The sequence below is a fragment of the Chelonia mydas genome, chromosome 26 (assembly GCF_015237465.2).
Source record: "Chelonia mydas isolate rCheMyd1 chromosome 26, rCheMyd1.pri.v2, whole genome shotgun sequence".
Lineage (NCBI taxonomy): Eukaryota > Metazoa > Chordata > Testudines > Cheloniidae > Chelonia > Chelonia mydas.
Genome location: NC_057859.1, coordinates 8548903 through 8573751, shown reverse-complemented (window position 1 = coordinate 8573751; position 24849 = coordinate 8548903). Strand labels below are relative to the sequence as shown.

General features: G+C 43.4%; 1 long non-coding RNA gene across 2 annotated transcripts in view; it reads left to right on the top strand.

Annotated features, from left to right (window-relative positions):
• The first annotated feature begins 5652 nt into the window (after window positions 1–5652).
• Window positions 5653–24849, top strand: part of LOC122463882 — a 398090-nt gene continuing 378893 nt past the window's right edge. For both annotated transcript variants that reach the window (XR_006287590.1, XR_006287591.1), the window contains exon 1: window positions 5653–5972. This is a non-coding gene — a long non-coding RNA (uncharacterized LOC122463882). The remainder of the gene's footprint in view (window positions 5973–24849) is intronic.

Below are 24849 nucleotides of genomic sequence, written 5' to 3'. Positions count from 1 at the left end.
TGCTCTGAGATTTAGAAATCTGAATGAATAAGATCATTTTTCCTCCGGGAGGTTGGAAAAAAAGTCCCTGAGGGAAACATTGCTGAGCTTTGTGGGTGCTTTGTGTGGGACAGCTTATTGAAGAAGGAGAAAAGAATGTTAAAGAACAGGGCCTAAATTTTCAATGAGTGATTTTTTTTTTTTTAGACAGATCAGTGTTAGGGTGCCCAACTTGAGATGCCTCAAAATGAAGGGGCTAATCTTTATCTATCTATCTATCTATCTATCTATCTATCTATCTATCTATCTATCTATCATTTTAGGGTTTCATACTGCTGCCCATCATCATAATATCTGAGTGCCTCCATGTAAAATCAATAGCGATAGTAAAGCCCCCAGTGGAGTCCATGCAATCTCTGGACATTACAGGAAAAGATGAAAATCTCTCCTTATTCCCCATATCGAGCTGTTCACTGCTGTACCAACGTGGAAAAATTCCTTCCTGGCCGGTATGGTGAATTCGCTCAGAGCCTGAAGAATAAGATTTGATTACCCCATATTGTAACGTGTATACTTACAAATGCTAATACTGGTCCCAGAACTAGCCAGCCCTTTAAACCTCCAGCCATGATATTTAACTTGATACCAACGGAAGATCTACATAGAAATGTTGGTTGATTGAGTGGGCAGGTAGGAAGGGCAGTGGAGAGAAAAGGAAGAGTAAGAGTGTGTCAACCTTGCAGCCACATTCTGTAGGACATCGGTGAGATAGTGGATGGATATGTCCATCTTGTTGCACTAGTTCTTATTACCATGGTGACTGGCATATTAAAAATATATAGGCAGGTCAGATTAATTTAGAGTGAATTGTATTGCTCATTACTGAAGTCAAGGGATACATTAGACCCCTGTTTTGCTGACTATATGGCATACTGTACCAGGACATTTTCAAGCTCTCTGAAAATAAACTGCATCTGAGGCCCGGACATATTCCACAGGTCTTTTCCTCCCTGCAACATAGCTACCAAGTGCTCTGACAGTGCTGACTCTGCAGTTTCCGGGCATTCTTTGGACCGCAAAGATGGATTTGCACATTATCTGCTAGCTACAAAGAGATGATGCTCTTTAGGAGCTCTAAAAACATCAAGCCAAAAAGCTATTAAGGCAGCCTTACGTCTTAAGTGAGCAACATATTAAATGTATTGTTTGTTTTCATTCTATCATTTAACTACAGGTAGCAGGAGAGGTTTTCTGAAGCGGGTACAAATAGAGATTGCCAAAGGACTTCTTTGCACTCTCAATATTCTTTGTACTCTCTCCCTATCTGTCTAAGTATAGTCGTTAGGACACTGCAGTGTAAGTCAGGGGACCTGGATTCTATTTCCTATTCTGTTACTGCCATGCCAAGAGACTATGGGAAAGAAATTTCATTTTTGCCCCTGCTACCTTTTTTCTGTTTTCTCTATTTAGATTGTAAACTCTTCAAAGTAGGGACTATGTGAATGTACAGTACCGAGCACAATAATCATAGCCAGCTCTTACACAGCACTTTTCATCTTTAGATCTCCAAGCGCTTCACAAAAGAGGGCAGTATCATTATCCCTATTTTACAGATGGGGAAACTGAGGCACAGGGAGGGACATGACTTGGCCATGGTCATCCAGGCCACTGGCTGATCTGGGAATTGAATCCAGGTCTCATGAGTCCCATTCCAGTGTCCTGTCAATAGTGGGGCTTTGATGTGAGCTAAGAGCGTCCGGGTGCTACTGAATATTAATTAATAATAAATAATATAAAATGTAAGGTTTACAAATGTAATCTTCCTTCCGGTGATAGTTTGTGAGTTTAAAAAAGATAATAGGTAAATGCTAATGCAACAGCTAGGAGAACTCACGACTTCCTTTCAATCAGTACTCCAGATTCCCTCGTGATCTGAAGCACTCTTGTTTGCTAAGAGCGTGCTCTTGGAAGGCTAGGAATTAGGGGATATTGATGAAGAGGAAAAAAGTATTTTGTTTCAAAGTCCTCTTGGGATTTTCTCTCCTTGAGTTTAAAAAAATATATATAGTACAATAGCTTAAAAAATGTCTCACATGGGCATTAGAACAATACATAATTCATTCTAGCTATCGATGCAGAGGTGGATGTGTTGTATTTATTTAGGCGGAATTTTCAAGGATAGCTAAATTCAATAGGATATGGCTACCTAACTCACTGAAGACAGTGCCCCGTGCTGCATTACACCAGTTGACCTTGGTCTCTTTCCACCCAAGGCTAGTAAACATTTCAATATGGTTTCTGTCAGTTCACTGGCTCCAGGAACACCTTGGCTTGTTCTACTCCTTACATGGCCTGACCTGCAAAATGTCTGTTCCTGATCTCAGCAACTGCTTCAAGGAAGACTCTCACAGCCACCTGTCGCTAAAAGCATCTTCTGCCTGTGTCAACTTCCCGGATTCTAGTGCTTGTTCAGAAAAGTGATTTTATGGCCTGGGGGGGGGGGGTGAGGGGAATCCCGAATCAGGATGAAAAACCAACATTTTGGCATTTTTCACAAAATGTTTGTTTGTTTTTTTTAAATGGTTCAGTTGAATCAAAGCATTTCTTTTGAGTGACTTCAAAATGCTTTATTGAGCGTTTGCCCTCTTTTTATTTTTCCAGGCTTTGTATCAAGTTTCAAAACAAAAGGATGTTTTACAACGTAAAATCTAAACTTTGTGTCCAAACATGTCACCATCTTTTTTCCTTTTTTTTGAAATGCAATTTCATCCAAAATGAAATCCCTCCTCCCGCCCCAAAAAATTCAATTTTGTCAAAACATTTTGTGACATAAAACTTGTCAACTCAATTTTTTCAACTGGCTCGAGTCCTTATCCACAGCTCAGGCTTAGAAAATCCAACAGTTGAAAAATATCTCACGAAAAGCATTGTAGCTTCTCTTCGGCTATGTCTATAGTACAGCACCTGATGACACTCTAACCCAGTGGAAGAACGCTCTTAATAACTCCTGCCTCCACGAGAGGTGGTATCTATGTCCCACCAACATAGTGCTGTCTACATCGGCACTTCGGTCAGTATAACTTACATCTCTCAGGGGTGTGGATTATTCACATTCATGTAGGTTATACCAAAGTAATTTGTCGTGGAAGCATAGCTTGACAGCTGGGAGGCGAACAGAAATGCCGGTTCATGAAGGATTTTGAAATTTGGCTCCATTCCAAATCAGAGCAAAACTTGAAAACTTCAAAATTCTCTGCAAAGGAAAATTCTGGAAAAAACTGTACAAACACAAGGGAAAAACAAGAGGTCCCTGACCTAAAGCACTTGTAGTCTAAGCATGAGACCAGAGGCAATAGGTAGATACAGATAGATAGGAAAATACCAAGAGACAATATTATTTGGCATGGCAGGCCGTGGTCTCAGCATACCTGCTGCCTAACCATTGTCAAAGGGGAGTTTTAAGGAGGGATTTGAAAGAAGAGGATGAGTGGCTTCGTGGCTGTTTATGGGGTGACCTTCCCAAGCTTGAAGGGGAGAAAGCTTACCGGGGTATACTTGAAAATATAATAAGACGACCATGAGTGTTGACGAGAGGGAGGCACTGCAGGTTTTATGCCATTAAACCCAAAGATGTTTTCATAAGTGTTACCTATGTGGCCAAAGAATGAACGTATTTCTGCGCCATGCTAGATGTATACTATTGTTTATAACGAACGTAGATAGTATTAGTGACATATTTATAGTACGTTACATGAGATAAACTGTTGGCAAACATTCAGAAAGTATTGGTTTGAGCATGTCCCCATTTGTTCAATGATTTATAAAGCAAAGCTTCCCACTATACAGTGGAGACAGTGTTACATATAAATCCCTTGCAAAATATTTGCCTTTAATCAATAATTCTGATATTAATTAGTTTACAATTTATCTCCAAGTGCTATGGGGATGATTTGCAGGTCACTTTCTCAGTGGTTTGAGCACTGGCCTGCAAAACCCAGGGTTGTGAGTTCAGTCCTTGAGGGGGGCCATTTAGGGATCTGGGGCAAAAATTGGGGATTGGTCCTGCTTTGAGCAGGGGGTTGGACGAGATGACCTCCTGAGGTCCCTTCCAACCCTGATATTCTATGATTCTATGCCCAAACTTCATTGAAGTCTCTGTCTAATACTGCAGTAGAAACAATAAATAATAAAAGATGAGGAGGGACAGTGAATATACCGGTTGAAACAATATAATGATCCTTCCCTATACAGTTTTTCAATTCCCTCCCTGTAAATATGAAACATTGTAGCTGCCTCAGTCTCTATTCTTCGGATCCTGACCGCTAACGGTTGTTAAGGATCCCATCGTACCTCTCAAACAAAGAAGGCGATTAGCCTGGAGAGATTTCTTCTTGCCTGGTTAAATTCTGCCTCCCCCAAATTCCTCCTGAGGTTTAAACTGGATCTAGGATTTTTCTCCTTTGTTTTTCTGGCCCAAATTGTTGTGCAGTCTTGGCGTGCCATGTTAAACTACTGCTGCATTTCAGTGGTGGGTAGAAGGATCCCTCTTTTTTAAGTTCACGTTATGCTTCTGGGTCATTTTGGCTGACGTGCACTCTGAAATAGAAATGATTGCTAATATTAGTTGCCGCTTCAAGGATGCAGACCCCAGTTCAGCAAAGCACTGAGGCACATGTTCCATGTTAAACACAGGCTTAAGTCTCTTGATTTCATGGGTTAAATCAGTGCTTCCCCAAACTTTTCACCTCATGCCCCCCCCTTACCCCGTCCATGCCCCCCTCCCCCGCCGCCCTGGTAGCCAGCAGGGGGAAGACGCGGACAGGAGTAAGGAGACTGAGGCTGGGGCTACAACTGGGGGCGGGAACGGACACTCAGCCGGGTGCAGAGCCCCAGACGCAGGGTGGGCAGCTGGGACCCGAGTGCAGGGCAGGCAGCAATGGCTGGCAGCATTTCCCCAGGTGTGGGGCCAGCAGCTGCGGCCAGGAGCAGATCCCTGGGCGCGGGGCCAGCAGCCCGGGCCAGGAGAGAGCTGGTCGGCACTCCCTCCCTGCCCCCCGTGGGGACGACTGGTCTGTAGCCTAGCTACACCCCTCTGGAATGTTACTCCATGGCTGCCCCTAGGGGGGTGCACCCCACCCATTGAAAAAAAAATGGGTTAAATTAAGATTGAACTTAAGGGCTTTGCTGAATTGGAACTGGAAAAAACTACTTTTTCCCCACCAGTATTCTCTTCTTCCCTGACCCCAAAATATCTGCCTGATATTCAGAAGTCATTATTGCCAACACCACACATTCAGAAATCTTGACTCAGGACCCCTCTCCCCGACCCTAGATCATGGGTTTTATTAACAGTAATTATTGGGGGGGTCTTTCTATTTGTTTTGAGTCTGTAGGATTCACATGTTCAAGCTTTTGTCTGAAATCATAAAGACTAGAAATGTAGTATTATTCAAAGGAAAGCTGGGAATCTCACAGTCCCACGACTGCAGGAGCTGGGGCTTTAAGAGAAAACACAGAATATTTCAAGACTCATGAACTTTAGTAGCACTTTAGGACCACCGCTCTAAGTGAAGTCAAGGGGAAAAACTCAGCCCTTCTAAAAATCATGCTTCTAAAGTTTTCCTAAGCCTGTCTCAGAGCTTCCCATGGCTCCCTAAAAAGGGCTTGCTCTATGGGGCACAATCTGTAGCCAGTAAAAGATGGCTTGTTTGCTCCTCTTTGAAAAAGCCAGTCAGTAGGCTGCAACTGTTTGCAGCTCAGCAGAGGTTTTCCATGCTGGTGGAAGTCACATGAGCAGCATCCGTGAGGAGAGGGAACAGCTGAGGAGCAGACAATTGACCTTAATGACCTATCCTTTCACCTGTGGTTGTGCGCTTTACTGGGTTTGAAGGAGTTACCAGAGCATTTGGAACTATGCTGTAATCCAGGCCGCTCTGTGGGGATATCCACGACCACCGGACCCTAAAAAGCAGCTTCTGCCCAGATACTTAAGAGTGAGTACCTAAAGTGTATGATACTGTAGTAAATAGAAGTTAATGTTCTCTGAACCAGAATGGTGCCTGTTGCAGTAAAAATGGGAGCCAGCTTGCACCCAGCTGCTGCTAGCAAGTTCTGGAATTCATACCAGTTCTTGTGGCCAATGTGCATGGCTTATGTTTCACTTAAGTCAAATCTTTGGCTGATTTGAATGTTCGTGAAGCTATGTTGACTTACGCTAGTTGAGCATCTGGCACTAAATATGTATTATTTTTTCCTTCTAGAGTTGTCCCAAATAGTTATTTTAAAGTGAACTAAACATTCTCTAAAGGGGTTGGAAACACACATGTGGTAACATTAAGAATCTTACTTTGAAACTGACTATAAAAAGAACTGAAAGTGGCTTCCATTGCTTTTTATTACCCAAGCTGAGAGAAATGTGAAAAGGGAAAGTAGTGACAGGTATGTTGGATTGTTAAATGTTTTTCTCTGAAAATTTTAAGGCATTGTTAGAAACAGGGGAAAGACATCTGTTTGGTTACAACATAGAGGGCTAGATCCTCAGCTGGCGTAAATCAGCATAATTCCATTGGCTTGAATCAGTTACACAGAGGAGGATCTAGCCCAGCATTTTTAAGTATCCTTGAGTATGTCTTTAATGTGAAAATCAACACATTCCTGCACATCTGAAATTTAAATGATACTGTCTGTATCTAAATTGGTGGAAAACCAGCAGAGCCTCTCCTTGGGCAGGTGGTACATCAGTTCAGGTTAGAAATTATAATAGAGTGGTTACATTCTGGCTCCTTCTACTATTGATCTCCATAGGTGTGCCTACGCTATGGTGTGTGTGTGCGTGTGTGTGGTGGGGGGTGTCTTTAAACCACATTAACTAGAGCTGAGTGGGAACCAGCATTTCCATCCCACAAGTGGGAGGGGGAAATCACTTGGAATCAGAATGGAAAGCCAGAGCTGCAAAATTTTCTGTAGAACAGATAGTTTAAAAAAAATCATTTTGGAAGGAGCAAAATTGATTTTTTTTGGTTGTGTTTTGTTTTAATTTCTGGTGCACGGTCCCTGGTTCTATGGTATAACAGCTGGCATGATGGTGCAGAGACCAAGGAGCTCTGGAGCTTGGTACCTTGGGGTGCCCCGGCAGTTAAGCTTCCCTGCCAGGTGGACTGCCAAGCAGCTTACACATCCCTGGGCTGGCAGAAACCAGCTTGCCTGTCTGGTTTCCATCAAAAGTTTCAATGGAAGGGATATGTTCCTGTGACATGTGTCTTTTGAGTTAAATTAGCATTTTCCTATGGAAAACGCTTCCACTGGAAACATTTTGACCAGCAGTGATGTTAACAACCTAATGAACACCAGAAAAATTGTATTTTAATGTGTTCACTGGTAGGGGCCAACTCTCCTGGGTATTCTGTTTACACATGATGGTTAACACACTGCCCGCCCGCCCGCCCGCATTGACAAGGTCCTTGGTTAAAATCTCCTCTTGGGTGAAATTCACTCCAGTGCAAAGGGCTGACCCAGGACATAGGCACTATTTAAGCACTATGTGGAGGATGCAAGTGGGCTTTACATGAATTTCCCCCCTTAAAATGCACTTCTCTCAAGAGCAGCTTTAGAAAGAGGTAGAACTGCTTAAGCACTGAATGACTATCTAGGTGCATTCTGTCTTGTTGTTTATATATAGAATGGCTTCCTTTACTACGTTACTACCTAAAAAAAAAAACCACATGTAGATAATTGGGTAAATTGACGATAGCAATGTAAGAGTCACATGCACAGTTGGTATGCATCATATTAGGTTCCTGCTAGCAACATCCATCTGAAAATATGTTGACTGATAGTCTTGGAGAATACATAAGAAAGGTGAGATATTCCAGGCAGGGAAATTATCCCCAAAACTTGGTATAGTAGCAGATAGAGCTTCAGGTATCTCGGCTGGAAGCCATCCCTACATGCTGTGCATCTATAAACTCTCAGCAGGTGCTTAGGTACTACAGTGATGAACTTACAGTCCATGCAGATGGATCTAAGGACAGTGAATTTATGTCCTATCAAATACCATCTGTCAGACTTCATATGACATCCACAGTTTCCTTTTCATGTCTTGTCTCACATTTTCCTGGTTTGTAAGCTCCTCTGGGCAAGGCCCGAGACTTCCTCTGTGTCTTGTACAGTGCTGTCAGTGCTTAATAAATAATGTATGTACGTGATACAGACGTACTCAGGCAGGTTGATGGTCATGGAGGTCAAGTGGCAGAAGTCTATGCTGTGGTGTTGAAGTTTCAGGGCTGCTGTAAATGTTCATGCATGATGGGGAGCGGGGGGGAGATTGGTGCATCTAATAGAATATGAGTGAGGAAGGATGGTCTTGTGGTTAAGGTTGTTGACTCTGACTACAGAGACGTGAGCTCGATTTCTGCTGTTCCACATATTTCCTGAGTGACCTTGCGCAAGTGACTGACCCTCTCTGTGGCTCAGTTCCCAAACTGTAAAATGGGGGTAATAGCACTGCCCTGCAACATGGAGCTGTGAAATTGTATTTATTAATATTGTGAGGTGCTCAGGTGTTAGGGTGATGAGGACAATCCAAGTACCTGAGAGAGAGGGGGGCCAGGCATTTGAAAATATATTTAAGGTTCCTCCCAGGTATAAGGAGCTTGTTGGCTTAATAGGGCTGTATCCTTACTGAGGCTGTAGTCTGTTTCTTCTGTAATCACTGAGATCTCATTGGCCATTTTAAATACTAGTATCCTTTTGTGTTACATTCCCTCGGTGTGGAAGAATGGCAACAGGTATGTGGGTCATTATCCCTTGTGTGGAGTACAAACCCTAGGGCTGCAGATCCTAATTATGAGAACAGCCATACTGGATCAGACCAACAGTCCATCTAGCCCAGTCTCTGACTGTGGCCAGTACCAGAGCTTCAGGGAGAGTATACAGAACAGGGCATTTGGGGCGATCCATCACTGTCTTCCCTCCCTGCTACTGGCAGTCAGAGGTTTAGGATTGTCCAGAGCATTGAGTTGCATCTCTGACCATCTTGGCTAACAGTAGTCATGGTTGGACCTATCCTCCATAAATGTATCTAGTTCTTTTTTTCAAAGCATTTAAACTACACTGGACACAGTATTCAAGGTGCGGGTGCACCAGGGACCAGAACTGAGGCTGGAATAGTAGCTGAAGAGTCCAGCTCTGTTGGTGCCCTGTGGAATGGTATCCTTTCCCTCTGCACCCAGAGATGAAGCCTATAGTTATACAGGCGGTGTACTGGGCACAGAAAAGGTGTCCAGGGGGCCAGCATGAAACCTATGCACCACTTACGTCTTACTTTCATTGGTGAAGTGGGATTTACCAGTGAGAGGCTTAGTTTAGGCCCTCTGCACAGGGGTGAATTTCACTTTAAGAGAAGAAAATCCAAGGACCTGATTCTCCAGTGCCCCTCAGCTTAAGTGGGTGTCAAATGCTGCTACTCTGATCAGTGGGTGTTGTATATCCGCTTTCCTCAAATGCAAATGACTTCGCAAGCTGCGAGGCACTTGGGCTTACTTTTTTTTTTTTTTTTTAGTCCAGTGGCTGAAATATCTCTTTTCCTTTATTACATAATTCATCAAAAAGGTCTTCAAGTGGATGAATTTTGCGTTATCTGAGAAACTAGACTGTGCTGTACCCAACAAAGTCAACCCTTTTTCCTGTCTACTCCGGAGACTCTCTCTGAATCCATCTAGTTCAGAAGGCTTTAAAATTCTACTGACTATATGAATCTCAATAGATTTTTGGAAAAGAAGCAGACCTGTAAAATGCCCTGCCTACCAAATGGCTCCCTTATTAGAGTCTCAGATTCTACAGACTCAGATTTCAGACAGCTCCCTGCCCAGCTCCATCTAGGAGTATACCATCTAGGTGTACTTGGTCCTCCCTCAGTGAAAAAGATAGCCTAGAGGACCACTTGAGGTCCCTTGAAGCCCTACATGTCTATGATTTATTTAATATTAATTCCTGTTCTCTTTATTGATGTGAGTGGTCCTGCTAACTTTAGTGCGTGCCACTGGGAATGAGGATACCTGGATTGTCTTCCCATCGCGACCGCTGACCTGCTCTTTGACTGTGGGCAAGTCAATACTAGAGTTGAGCGAATAATGTAATTTTCAATTTGGCAAGTTTGAAAAGTAAATCTCAAAATCATTTTGGGTTGGACTGACAATGAAAATGTTTGAAGTTTTCAGCAAATCAAAAAGCTGAAAAAAAAAATTGGGTTTGAATGAAATGTTTCCTACAGACAAAACCGAATGTTTCGGTTTCCACCATTTTTAAATGTAATTGAATTTTTTTAAAAAATAAAGGACATTTTGCAACAGGCATTTTAAACTGTAAACTTGAAACATTTCATCTTGAAAATGTTGGAATGAAATGTTTTGATTTGGGGAGGGGGATCTTTTTTTTTTTCTCTAAACAATTTGATGAAATTGAAATGAAATCATAAAATGTTTGTGTAGCTAATTTGCATTCCCTCCCCTCAAAAAGTTTTGAACGCAAAATTTCACCCAGATACAATTATTGTAGCACTTTGTGCCTCAATTTCTCGTATATTAAATTGGGGCTTCCTTCTAAAACTACTTTGAAAGTTCTTTGAGAACTACAGTGGAAAATGTTATGTAAGAGCTTATTCTTATTACTTGCATTAGTAAAGCAAGGAAGATTTAATATCTTTCTAGCCTTTCTGAAATACACATTTGACTTCATAAATTCAAGGTGTCCTGTATCATGAATACTGTGAATTATTATTTGTAATTGAGTCTTTTGGTTGCTGCCAGGTCAGAATCAGGGTCCCATCATACTTTGCCCTGTACAAACATGCAGGATTACGTTTCCACCCAGGAGTTTATTAACCATCAGAGAAACGAGAAAATACTTTGTCGCACAGTGGCCAGTATCAGCAGCTTGAGAGGAAAGGGCAAGAAACTACATAATGGACAATTAGGGAATAGTCTACTCATCGGTTAGTGGTTGGTTTGTGAAGCGTAGGGGTTAATATCCATTATTATGTCTTCACCCCTTCCTGGACCTGAAGAGAATAACGATCCATCCAGTCTGGTATTCTCCTGTCTCCATTAATGGTCAAAACTGGATCACTCAGAAGAAGCTGTTGAAGCTAAGCCTGGTTCAGAATTGTCCACCTAAACAGGGGGAGCCGGGGTTTATGAACAATTTTTTTCAAGTGCTCATTCTGCTCCCGTTGAGGTCAGAGGAATGTTTACTTGTGGTGCCTGTGATAGTAGGATTGGCTCCAATCCTATGTTTTGTGGCAGCTGCGCAACAAATCCAATTCCTGGATATTAATGAAAACACATTGCTATGGGGACCTTTGTTTCCTCGTAATCTGATATCCTCAAAATGTCTTGAGAGCAAAATCTGACACTGAACAGATAGGAGATGGATATTTTTTGCTGGATAATTCTAGCAGGATACTCCAAACTGAGACCAGAATTAGATTCACTACTTGGTACGTACAGATAAAATGTTTATCTTTGGGAGTGGAACCGTCTTTTTGTTCTTTGTACAGCACCTTGCAAAATGGGCTCCTGGTCCATGACTGAGGCTCCTAGGTATTACTGCAACACAATAAATATTACCAACGATAATTTCGTTGAATTTCTCAATATACACAATAATGTTACCATGTGAATGTTATAAGGGATATAAACCATCATGCTTCAGGATATAGACCTGCCCCTAACTGAGGGGGTCAGGAATCAACTTTCCTCCATGGGCAGATTATTCCATAATGGTCATTTAAGTGGTTCCTTGTCCTTTTTTTCTGAAGCAGCGGGGAATGGCCGCTCTTGGAGATGGTATACTGGGCTAAAAGGACCGGTGGTCTTATCCTATCTGGCAGTTCCTGTGTTCCTACTAGTAGTGAACTATTCTCTCAGAAGTAATAAGAAATGGAGTTTTTGAAAAGGAAAGAGAACCCTCTGAATGTGACAGAGAAAGCGAGTGTGAAAGTCTCAGGGGGAAGTGAAGCCTGACGAAGATCAGCTCATAAGAGAATTGTAAAGGTCACCGTGTCTGTTACGACTAATCATTGTTTTCTCTCTTGTATAGATTAGACTGCAGCATTTTAGGCCAATGTACCCTATACATGGAATTGAGATTTACAGTAGATGTCTCAACCTTCTAAAAAGTGTCAATATTTCGAAAGCACAAGAAAGTTGGTTTACAAAATGTTCTGTCATGTTGAATAATGTATAGATACTTAGAGAAAAAACAACAAATCAATCGTTATTTCAAGTTTATCTTGAGATGAGTCTGAAAGAAATGTCAACAAATCTCTCATTGGTGCTATTTCTATTATACGCATTGAATGGTTTGTACCATTTTTTTTAATATAGTTTCATTTCTGCTTTCTCTTCAGAGAGAAACTTTGTGCACAATGGTCTTGGGGATAAGAGTAATTCCAAAGGAATGTCTGATGCTCTGTAATGCATTCAGAGCGGTCCTTTTTAAAATTTCAGAACAGTAGCAACAGTGACTAATGGATCACAGCCTCATTCTCAGTGTTGCAAGATAAAGATCTCAGTAGGGCAGTGTTTCATAACCTTTCTAGGATGGCGACCCCTTATTCAAAGTCAAAAACGGTTGAGTTTTTTTCTCTCTTACATTACTTCGGAACATAAGAATATAAAATGTATTAATAACCATTATAGCCCAGCATTATTTGTGTGTGTGTGTTTCAAGGTTGACAAAGAATAGTTGACCGTGAGGGGGTAAGGAGTGCGGTGAGTGGGGGTGGGGAGGGTGGGGAGATTTTTCTTCGCTTCACATTGTAATAAAGTTTTCCAATGCCTCACAACCTTCTTATTGCCTTTTGTGACACTTTCCTGAAATCATGTCCCACCTGTTGAGAAACACTGCACAAGTCTATTGTGAGGATGGGTGGACCAGCTGGCACTGGAAACAAAGTTTATAAAATATAGCGAGAGCGGCTGTTGTAAACGGTGACTTTGTGGACAATTTTGCTTCTGGACAAACCCTTGAGCATAGCAATATTTAGGGGTCCGATTTCATCATTCTCACTCATGTGGGAGATCTTCAGCCCTGTGCAGAGGAGCCGCATATGGACCATGGACCCATTAATGCATCAAAGTACAGCTTAAGTAAGATTTAAGTGGTGCATAGACTCTTCTGCTGGCCATATGCACAGAAGTGAACTTCACTATGGACCTGAACCTGTCCCTGTGAGAGTCATTGGAAAGACTTCTATTGGTTTCAGGGGGAGTTAGATTAGTTTAGTACTTACTTTGCAAGTAGTCCTATTGATTTCAATGGAGTTGCTAGAGTGGTACGGCAGTTATGGTGGCAGAATGGAGCCTTAATTTTGCAAAGTTAAGAGGTTCAGATAAAGACCTGACGCTCTGATGAGTCATCTGCACTGGATATAAATTCTGAACTTTTTCCTATTGTAAGTGGTACAGAGCTAATGAAACTATGGGAGATCTAGCGAGATTATCCTCTCTGATTATCTTCTGTTTGCCAGAAGCTGGGAATGAGCGACGGGATGGATCACTTGATGGTTACCTGTTCTGTTCATTCCCTCTGGGGCACCTGGCACTGGCCACTGTCGGAAGACAGGATACTGGGCTAAATGGACCTTTGGTCTGACCCAGAAGGGCCGTTCGTATGATATATCTTCTGATCATTAATCATATTGTCAACAAATGAGCTGTCTATAAACCAACTTGCTACTTGTAACATGCTTATAACATCTACTGATTATTTATTAAGCCTTTAAAAACTATTGATACAGAGATCCTGATTGTGACTTGTGACCAAAAACTTGATATGGAATCCATCAAGTGCCTGACTGTGATGCACTTACTCCTGATGCATGCTACTTTCCACCGTAAGTATTCCCAGTGAAATCAGTGGGATTACTTGTGGTGAATAAAGGCATCCTAATCTGATCCCAAGAGAAAATAGATATGGTATCCCACAGTGAAGTCTTTTTGATCTCTTTTCTAAGTATGACTGCATCTTTTAGGTGCCTCCGGTTAGAGAAGGAGAGTAAATTTAATTTACACGGATCTGTCAATTCAAATGACAATGTTTTTTGTTTGAATTACACCAGGTTTGAGAGAGACCGGCTATGAATTTCAGAGCATACATGGCTGTGGCACCAGTGTGAATAAACACCTTACAAATTTGAACAAAAAAGGTTGGGAAGTGCACACGATCAGCTGCCCATTAACACCTAATTATTTTGTTTGGAAAAATGAAGCTGACATAAACCAGTGATTTACAAATGATTTGTAAATATCTAGTGTAATGACTCAATTAAAACTTTGTAAATATTTGCAAAGCGGGGTTTGGAATTAGCTTATATAATGCATGCAAGCTATGTAATCTTCCAATTTACTTATCGATGTCAACATTAATTTAAATCTTCTGTTAAAACTAGTTTACATAATTTTCCTTTGCGAGAAAGCAATGAGGCGTACAGTCACATGCGCCCTGAAAGTGCGGCCTGGAAACATCTGCACATCTAAAATAAGGCTCTGATCCGTGTAGCTGTGCAGAATCTCACTGACTTACATGGGACTCTGGGTGGGCGTAAGGGTCCATCCACGTTGAAGTCAAAGGAGCGCCACCTTCATGAGGGATACGCCTTTGGAGATCAGGTTGCCAGATTAGCGTCAAAAGGTACATTTCCAGCTGTGGTGTAGATATATCTTCGAGCTTGGGTAGATGTATGAAGACTGGATTTGATCACAAGCTATTGCGCTCAAAATAGAAGTGCGGTCATAGTGGGATGGACGAGCGACCCTGAGTACAATCTCACCTGAGAGCCTCTGAACATATTCTGTTGACCAGCCTGGCCCTGTGCTGGCACGGCCACCGCAACACTGCTATTTTTAGCACACTAGCTCCGTCAAAAGTGGGACGGGGACGTCTCCTTGAGCTGGGAATTACACCTCCAGCTGCCGTGTAGCTGTTAAAGCATTTGAAATGTCAAGTATTAAGTCATTTAGAAGGAAGAAAACCCATGTGTCTGTGGCTTATCAGGCATGACCTTAGCAAAATCCTTGAGTGACATCAGTTGACTCTTTTGTAAAAAAAACAAAAAAAAACAAAACCCTATTTCAATCTGCCTTGCTTTTGCACCTTTCCCCATTAACGTTTGTTACACGTTTTTTGTCACATTTTTGTCAACTTTCAGCCACTTCTTACAGTTCAGCTTGCAATTCGGGAAAATTTCTAGGCCAAATGATCACAAAAGTAAATTGGAGAACTGAAATAGAAGAAATTGGAGACTGCATTAGGAGCCAGGAGGCCTGGGTTCTATTCCCAGCTCTGCTACTGACCTGCTTATGCTAACCTGTTCACCTCTCTGTACTGCCCCCTCCCTTTCTTTGGGTACACCTACACATCAAACTCGAGTCGCAATTCCTAGTTCAAGAAGACATGCCCCCGCTACCACCGGTCAAGCTATTTTGCTAAAAACACTGTGTAGCCATGAGGTGGGAGGGGTTTATAGTGTCTTGGGCAGGTACATACTTTGGCTGGCTAGCCCCTTCCACTGCTCGTGCTGTCACAACACACTAAAACAAAAGTGTAGCTAACTTGATCAGAGCTGGTGCTGCTGTTTCCTTAAGCTGAGAATCACACCCCCACCTTAAAGTGTAGCTATACCTTTCATCTATCTTGTAAGCTCTTAGGGACAGAGACTGCCTCTCCCTAGGTGCATGTTCAATGCTTAGCTTAATTCAGCCACAATTTGGGGTATTACTGTGGTACAAAGAATATGTTACAGACGTTAATTTTATTTTAATGCACTATTTTTCATACAGCTTCTTCATAAGCAGCTCCACATTCTTCAAAAACACTTAAAAATATGATTTATGTCCCAGTGGAAAAAAGATCTAGCATCTTGCTCCAAATACATTTTTTTTCCTAACGTTTAGTGCGTGATTTCTTTTTCTCGGAACAGAAAGAAATCTTTCATCAAATACCTTTTGTTGGCCTTTTTATATTTTTCCCTGTTCTGTTGTATTGGATCCCAAGCTTATGTCATATATAATCCATGTGACTCAAATATCCAAGTCCCTTTGATGTAAAGTAAACACTACCATAATTGTAAAGGGAAATAGCTCTTGCCCAGAGATGCTGTCTTTAAATTAAAAGATGAATAGTCAATATGATGGTGTTAAAGTAAAAGGGATAATGGAACCCTGTTTTCATTTTCTAACAGTTGGATTTGTTGACTGCTGCCTGGGGATTTTGAGTTATGACAGTTTTGAAGGTTGTCTTTGTAGCTTTGAGGTGAATAGTTAAAATAAGTACATTTATGTAACGGCAAATAATACAGTTTTTCAGGCATAATAGACAAATTGCTTTTCCATTTAATTTGTTTGGTATTGAGCTTAAATAAAATGTAGCCCTGCATGTCAGCAGGGTTATCAGAAATGATTCAAAGAAGAATAAAATCTTTTTGGATGGCTCTATAGACCAGTGCTCAGACTTTTTCAACTGGGTTACGTTAATATCCTCTTAAAGCCAGTGTGCCTAAAAAATCACAAATGCCACACAACCTCGTAGCTTAGATTCTACAATTTCAAGGTCTTCCCGTTACATCTTTTTTGCCATTTTCATGCCCCGTCTGATCTTTTGTTGTTACAGATATGAATTGCCTAACCCTTTCCATTGTGGAAATAGCTTTCCTTATGTGTGTCCTACTCCCTCATGAATCCAACTCAGCAGAAAATTGTCTCCTGCAGCCATACAATAACATCAACAATACTATGAGCTTGATAAATGGAGCCGTGCAGGGGAAAAAAAAAAAAACCTTTCCCTGTGCTGCCTAAAATTAAGTGGAGATAAGTTTGATTTCTGCTGTATTAACACACGTGACAGGGTCAGGCCAGATGGCTATAGGAGAGTAATAGAAGGAAGATATATTAGCCCCAGGCTAAGTAGGTCCCTTTTCCCTGGGTAAGGTAACAGGGAAGACAATTAAGACAGGCTGATTAGAACACCTGCAGCCAATCAAGAAGCTGCTAGAATCAATTAAGGCAGGCTAATCAGGGCACCTGGGTTTTAAAAAGGAGCTCACTTCAGTTTGTGGTGTGGGGGTAAGGAGCTGGGAGCAAGAGGCGCAAGGAGCTGAGAGTGAGAACGCGGACTGTTGGAGGACTGAGGAGTACAAGCATTATCAGACACCAGGAGGAAGGTCCTACGGTGAGGATAAAGAAGCTGTTGGGAGGAGGCCATGGGGAAGTAGCCCAGGGAGTTGTCGCTGTCGCACAGCTGTTCCAGGAGGCGCTCTAGACAGCTGCATTCCACAGGCCCTGGGCTGGAACCCGGAGTAGAGGGCGGGCCCGGGGTCCTCTGCAAATCCTCCCAACTCCTGGTCAGACACAGGAGGAGTCGACCTGCACTGTGGGTTCAGAAAAATGGCCAAGCTGAGGGCTGCCGTGAAGCTCCAAGACGAGCAAATCCGCCAATAAGCGCAAGACCCACCAAGGTAGAACAGGAACTTTGTCATACACACCAGAAACTCGGCTGAAGATTGAGAATCTGGGACAAATTGTATGAAATCTGGCTTGACGTTTGAGTGACCTGGTGCGATTTATGGTTGTAGGTGGAAACTCTACAAAATTCAGTGGTTTTTGTTTATTTTTTGCCTGGCTTCACTTGGAACCAGGGGAACCGAATGGCTAGGCAGCAGTTCTGCGGAAAAGGACCTAGGGGTGACAGTGGACGAGAAGCTGGATATGAGTCAGCAGTGTGCCCTTGTTGCCAAGAAGGCCAATGGCATTTTGGGATGTATAAGTAGGGGCATAGCGAGCAGATCGAGGGACGTGATCGTTCCCCTCTATTCGACACTGGTGAGGCCTCATCTGGAGTACTGTGTCCAGTTTTGGGCCCCACACTGCAAGAAGGATGTGGATAAATTGGAGAGAGTCCAGCGAAGGGCAACAAAAATGATTAGGGGTCTAGAGCACATGACTTATGAGGAGAGGCTGAGGGAGCTGGGATTGTTTAGTCTGCAGAAGAGAAGAATGAGGGGGGATTTGATAGCTGCTTTCAACTACCTGAAAGGGGGTTCCAAAGAGGATGGCTCTAGACTGTTCTCAATGGTAGCAGATGACAGAACGAGGAGTAATGGTCTCAAGTTGCAATGGGGGAGGTTTAGATTGGATATTAGGAAAAACTTTTTCACTAAGAGGGTGGTGAAACACTGGAATGCGTTACCTAGGGAGGTGGTAGAATCTCCTTCCTTACAGGTTTTTAAGGTCAGGCTTGACAAAGCCCTGGCTGGGATGATTTAACTGGGAATTGGTCCTGCTTCGAGCAGGGGGTTGGACTAGATGACCTTCTGGGGTCCCTTCCAACCCTGATATTCTATGATTGTCTATGATTGTTCTAAATGGGGTAATTTTGCTTTGGCTTTTTTGGGTTAATGCAAACTGGAACTTGGGTGCTATAGTGATGAGGGATATATAGGTTCCTAGACAGAACTTTGGGGGCCAAGTTTTACCAACTGCACTGGGGATAAATGCTCAGTTTGGAATTAGTATCGTTTAAGCTATCTATGTAGATTCTTATATGGCTGTGTGATGGGGTGTACAAACCCCTCACTGGAGAACAAGGGGTTAAGCCGCAGCTCTGGTCCCAGGCAACCCCAAAGTGAAGCTGCACCTGCAAAGCCTTCACAAGCTGGAGACGGAGCTTAAAAGGGGAAGAAGAGCAGCTCAGAAGGGCGCCATAAATGAAAGGCAACAGACCTCTGCTCTGGTGAAATAACAACCCGTGAGCCCTTATTGCCTGAGACCTGACTATGCTGACCTGAGAGAGGAGAGACTGGTGACTGTTTGGGAAGGTCAGAAACTTTCTTTTTGGATCAGTTCTTTAATTTACCCTGGGGGGTGGGGTGGGGGGAACTCAGATGGGAAGCAATCCAGCAAGGCAGCTGTTGAGTACCCCAAGGTGCAGAACTTAGCTGCCCACCACTGAGGCCTGGATTGGAGCCCAATGGAGAGGTACAGCCCGGCTCCCTTACCAGCCGCTGATGGTGGAACAACAACCAGAGCTTACCCCTTGGCAGGGAACCCAGCTAGGAAAGACCCAGAAGTGCCCAGACCCCAAGTCTCAGAGCTAAGGAGAAGCCCTCTCACACACACCAAAAGACTTTTCCATTATGGCGCTTGTCTTTCTGTGTATGCCAAAAGGGGTGGACTAGAATGGGTGATCTGGACAGAGGGCTAAGCCAGAAAAGAAGGGGGACTAACCCCACAGGACTAAGTTGTAGAAGAAAGAGGAGCAGTCTGGGAAGGGGTTCACCAGCCACACCGCTGCCTGACCACTAGGCAGCACAGCTGGTGAGGGTCACCTTTGACAGGTGCCTGTCACTTGCCAGAATAGTCATAGAATCATAGAATCATAGAATATCAGGGTTGGAAGGGACCCCAGAAGGTCATCTAGTCCAACCCCCTGCTCAAAGCAGGACCAAGTCCCAGTTAAATCATCCCAGCCAGGGCTTTGTCAAGCCTGACCTTAAAAACCTGTAAGGAAGGAGATTCTACCACCTCCCTAGGTAACGCATTCCAGTGTTTCACCACCCTCTTAGTGAAAAAGTTTTTCCTAATATCCAATCTAAACCTCCCCCATTGCAACTTGAGACCATTACTCCTCGTTCTGTCATCTGCTACCATTGAGAACAGTCTAGAGCCATCCTCTTTGGAACCCCCTTTCAGGTAGTTGAAAGCAGCTAACAAATCCCCCCTCATTCTTCTCTTCTGCAGACTAAACAATCCCAGCTCCCTCAGCCTCTCCTCATAAGTCATGTGCTCTAGACCCCTAATCATTTTTGTTGCCCTTCGCTGGACTCTTTCCAATTTATCCACATCCTTCTTGTAGTGTGGGGCCCAAAACTGGACACAGTACTCCAGATGAGGCCTCACCAGTGTCGAATAGAGGGGAACGATCACGTCCCTCGATCTGCTCGCTATGCCCCTACTTATACATCCCAAAATGCCATTGGCCTTCTTGGCAACAAGGGCACACTGCTGACTCATATCCAGCTTCTCGTCCACTGTCACCCCTAGGTCCTTTTCCGCAGAACTGCTGCCTAGCCATTCGGTCCCTAGTCTGTAGCGGTGCATTGGATTCTTCCATCCTAAGTGCAGGACCCTGCACTTATCCTTATTGAACCTCATCAGATTTCTTTTGGCCCAATCCTCCAATTTGTCTAGGTCCTTCTGTATCCTATCCCTCCCCTCCAGCGTATCTACCACTCCTCCCAGTTTAGTATCATCCGCAAATTTGCTGAGAGTGCAATCCACACCATCCTCCAGATCATTTATGAAGATATTGAACAAAACGGGCCCCAGGACCGACCCCTGGGGCACTCCACTTGACACCGGCTGCCAACTAGACATGGAGCCATTGATCACTACCCGTTGTGCCCGACAATCTAGCCAGCTTTCTACCCACCTTATAGTGGATTCATCCAGCCCATACGTCCTTAACTTGCTGACAAGAATGCTGTGGGAGACCGTGTCAAAAGCTTTGCTAAAGTCAAGAAACAATACATCCACTGCTTTCCCTTCATCCACAGAACCAGTAATCTCATCATAAAAGGCGATTAGATTAGTCAGGCATGACCTTCCCTTGGTGAATCCATGCTGACTGTTCCTGATCACTTTCCTCTCCTCTAAGTGCTTCAGGATTGATTCTTTGAGGACCTGCTCCATGATTTTTCCAGGGACTGAGGTGAGGCTGACTGGCCTGTAGTTCCCAGGATCCTCCTTCTTCCCTTTTTTAAAGATGGGCACTACATTAGCCTTTTTCCAGTCATCCGGGACTTCCCCCGTTCGCCACGAGTTTTCAAAGATAATGGCCAAGGGCTCTGCAATCACAGCCGCCAATTCCTTCAGCACTCTCGGATGCAATTCGTCCGGCCCCATGGACTTGTGCACGTCCAGCTTTTCTAAATAGTCCCTAACCACCTCTATCTCTACAGAGGGCTGGCCATCTCTTCCCCATTTTGTGATGCCCAGCACAGCAGTCTGGGAGCTGACCTTGTTAGTGAAAACAGAGGCAAAAAAAGCATTGAGTACATTAGCTTTTTCCACATCCTCTGTCACTAGGTTGCCTCCCTCATTCAGTAAGGGGCCCACACTTTCTGTTGTTGTAAATAAGGACTTCTTTTATGAAAGGTAATCAGCAATGGGCCAGTAATACTTTGCTCTTCTTTCATGCACAGGATTATGGATCCTAACATGAAAGGACTTCATGCTTGTAAAACTAAACTGGCTCTTTATTAAGAGAACTATTTACAGAGATGCCGCAACTATAGCTAGCATTCCAGCCATGTGCACGCAGACTGACTTGCCGATGCCTACTCCAAACGCTTCCCTTCTGAAACCTGTGCTCCTCCAAGTTCCAGGCAGGTCGTTACTGCCCTGATATAATCCTTTTCTTCTGAGGGCCTAAGTACTCCTGTGCAAAGATTGATGCAACATTTAGAGTTTCAGTAGAACTCAAATGGTGGATAATCTCTCCACTGGCCCTCTGCACGGGGGTGATTTTTCACTCTATGCATACAGAACAATAGAAGCCAGGATTTCTTGAGCCAATCTAATTACTAGTTTAAGCAGACTTCAGTGGAGTTGCACCAAGTTATATCATTGGTGAATTTGGCCAAAGGGCTTTATTCCTATCTCTGCCGCTAACTCTCTCTCTGTAATTATGAGCAAGTCTCAAGCAACCAAATGTTCAAAATTGAACAGTGATTTATGTATGTGTCAATTTTTGGCTACATCTCGATGTGTTGATTTCCCCTTTGCTGCTTATACTGACTTCAATTAGAGCGGTGGTCTTTGGTAGTTTGAAATTTGTCTCCCAGAAACTGAGTCATTCAGTCAGAGGACGCTTAAAATGTTGGCCTTAATTCTTCTGGCTACTCAATTTTCTTATCTCTAAAATAAGAATCATAATGCTTATCTGCCTCACAGTGGTGCTTGTGAGGCTTAATTAACCGATGTGTGTAAAATGCTTTGAGATCCTTGGATGAAAGAAGCTTTGTAAATGCAAAGTGATGGCGTTACGATTTGGCTTTGCACACAGCTATGCTGACGTCCGTGAGCAAGGAAATGGAAAAAGGTCTGTACGCAAGCTGCCAGCCATCTAAGATCTATGCAGGTCAGAGATTTGGAAGGGAGCTATTGATTTGGTGCTATTTAGGAGAGTGAGTTTCTCCAAAGAGGAAAAAGGTGTGCTGGATGTTGTATAAAATAAATCTGTCAGAACACCCAAATCACAAGTGCAATATTCCAGTGGGTTAGGTTTGCTTGGAGCACACGGACATCTCTGCTTTCCCAGCTAAAGACAGGCTGAGAACATCCAATACCATTCTTGTAAAATCAGTGTATTAAAACAGTGCTGAAAACAGCCTTTTAATTAAAGAGCTAAGTAAGGGCTCATGCTAGTAAAACCGGCCACCAGGCGTGCCCAAGCAAATAATGGTTACCTGTCTTTGTCTCCGTCCATTACCTTCTCCAGCTGGTTGTTGTCTTCTTATAGTAGCACAGTAAATTAGTCAGTGTTCTTCTCACCTCTCAGAGGCTCACTTCAGGTCTTGAAAATTGCAGCTGTTTGATGCTGTGCCAATTGCGGTGCTCCGAAGTGAAAAATTAATAGAAGCGAGTGGGGAATTACCTTGAAATTGGACCAGGATAATGTGAAGCTGGACTCGGGTGTATTTTTTTTTTCTCCTCTGGTTCACAGTGTGAGCTACCCAATTATGTTAAAAAAAATGAAGAGGGAGGTGCTTACTCTTTTTCCACATTCTGTCTTCGTTAGAGTTGGTGCCAGGACAGAGAAACTGGTGAATGCGCACAGCCGAAAAACTCTGTTCGTCCCATCCTGATAGGCAGACTTGTTGGATTCTTTTGCATTTAATATCTGTGTCAGGGACTTGTATGGTGGCCATTATTGTAGTATTGAAATAGTTTTTGCTCTCACAAGAGAGAAGGATTGTTGTTGATGGAGAACCGAGGCACAGGGAGGCAGGTTCTCAATGGTACTGAAGTGCGGAAAGGGTCAGATAAGGGGATTTTTCAAAATGGTTTAAACCGGTTAGGTGCCTAACTCCCATGTAAATCTGATCCAGAAAGGCTAAGTGTGAAATCCAGGCCCCGTTGAAGAGAATGGGAGGAAGTTTCACAATTGACCTCAGTGGGGCCAAGATTTCACTCTAAGTGACTTGCCCAAGGTCAGACAGGAAACGTGGGAATTGAATCCAGTTTTCCCAAGTCCCAGAGTAGTGCGCTAACCATTGGACAAACCTCCCCTTTCACTAGTGCTCTCTATTGTCACGATCCCCCTAGGATAGGTGGGGGACATGCACAGAGCTCCAGAGTTTGGTTATTCATTGGTAAGGCCTCGATTCTTGTGGGAAGAACCCTGTGGAATCCCACCAAAGCCAATGGTGACATGCATAGGCACAGGAGAAGGAACCAGTTGACCCAGGCTAACATGGGGAAGGAAGTACAGGGCAAAGGAAAAACACAGAGAGGCCTATAGGAGCTTGCTGAATCAGAGTATCTGTGCTTCTTCCAAGAAGGAGTCTCTCAAAGGGCTTCTGGTTTCATAACTTTCACTGGAAATACTGGAAAAAAATGACCACACTGCCTCCCATGGCAATGTCAAGTGACTAGAGCACTGGACTGGGGCACAGGCGGCTACATTGTATTCCTGGCTCTGTCGTTGGCCTGCTGGGTAATCTTGAGTGAGTCACTTCGCTGCCCCTTTCCTCAGTTTCCCCATTTGTAAAATGAGGACAGTGATACTGACGTTTTTTGTAAAGTGCTCCGAGATCTACCGATGAAAAGTAGCTATATAAGAGGAGTTAGATTAGATTGCACATTACCAGGTATTGCCGTAGTTAAACAAATTATTTAAAGCAGCCTTTACAGGTATTTATTTTAAAACTGTATCGTTAAAGAAGAAAAAGATCTCTTTGTAGATGATCAATAGGTGAAGATAATGTGCTGTTGTTTAATGATCAGAGCATCCACAACACAGCTTCTGCAAGAGACTTTCCAAACACAAAGTCTGTTTACTTTAATAGTGTTCATGATCTGTGTAGGTTTTGTAATTCCCTGCTGTGTGCAGCATGGTCTAATGGACTGAGTACTGGCCTGGGATGAAGAGACTTGGCATCTATTCCTTTGTCTGCCTCTGACTTGTGCTCTGACCTTGGGCAAGTCACTTCATCTCTCCATGGACATGTCCATGCTATGCAAACAAACAAACAAAACCCTGCAGCAGTGAGTCTGAGAGCCAAAAGTTTCAGAGCCAAAGCTCCAGCCCAAGCAGGAACATCTGTGCTGCTATTTGTAACCCCATCGCATGAGCCCGAGTCAGCTGACCAGGGCTCTGAGACTCACTTCCCTGTTGCTTTATTTTTGTTTTTTTGCAGTGTAGCTCCACCCTGTACATCTGTTCCTCTTCTGTCTCGTCATCTGTGTGGCCTGTAAGCTGTTTGAGGCAGCAACTGTCTCTTGCCATGTAAAGTGCCAAGGACAATGGGGCCCTCATCTCAGTTGCTGTCTCTTTACTCTACTATAATACCAATGATAGAAGTGTGGAAATCACCAGCACTTCTGCCGCCCCCAAATACTGAAATAACCAAGTGAATAATCAAACAATGAATAAGTCCCCTTGACTTCCAGAGAAGACGCTGTGCATATGTACACACTGCTGTTAGACACCCACGGCTGGCCCAAGCCAGTTGATTTGGGCTTGTAGGGCTCGGGCTATGGGGCTGTTTAATTGCAATGTGGACGTTCTGGGACTGTCCCAACTTGCAGGATC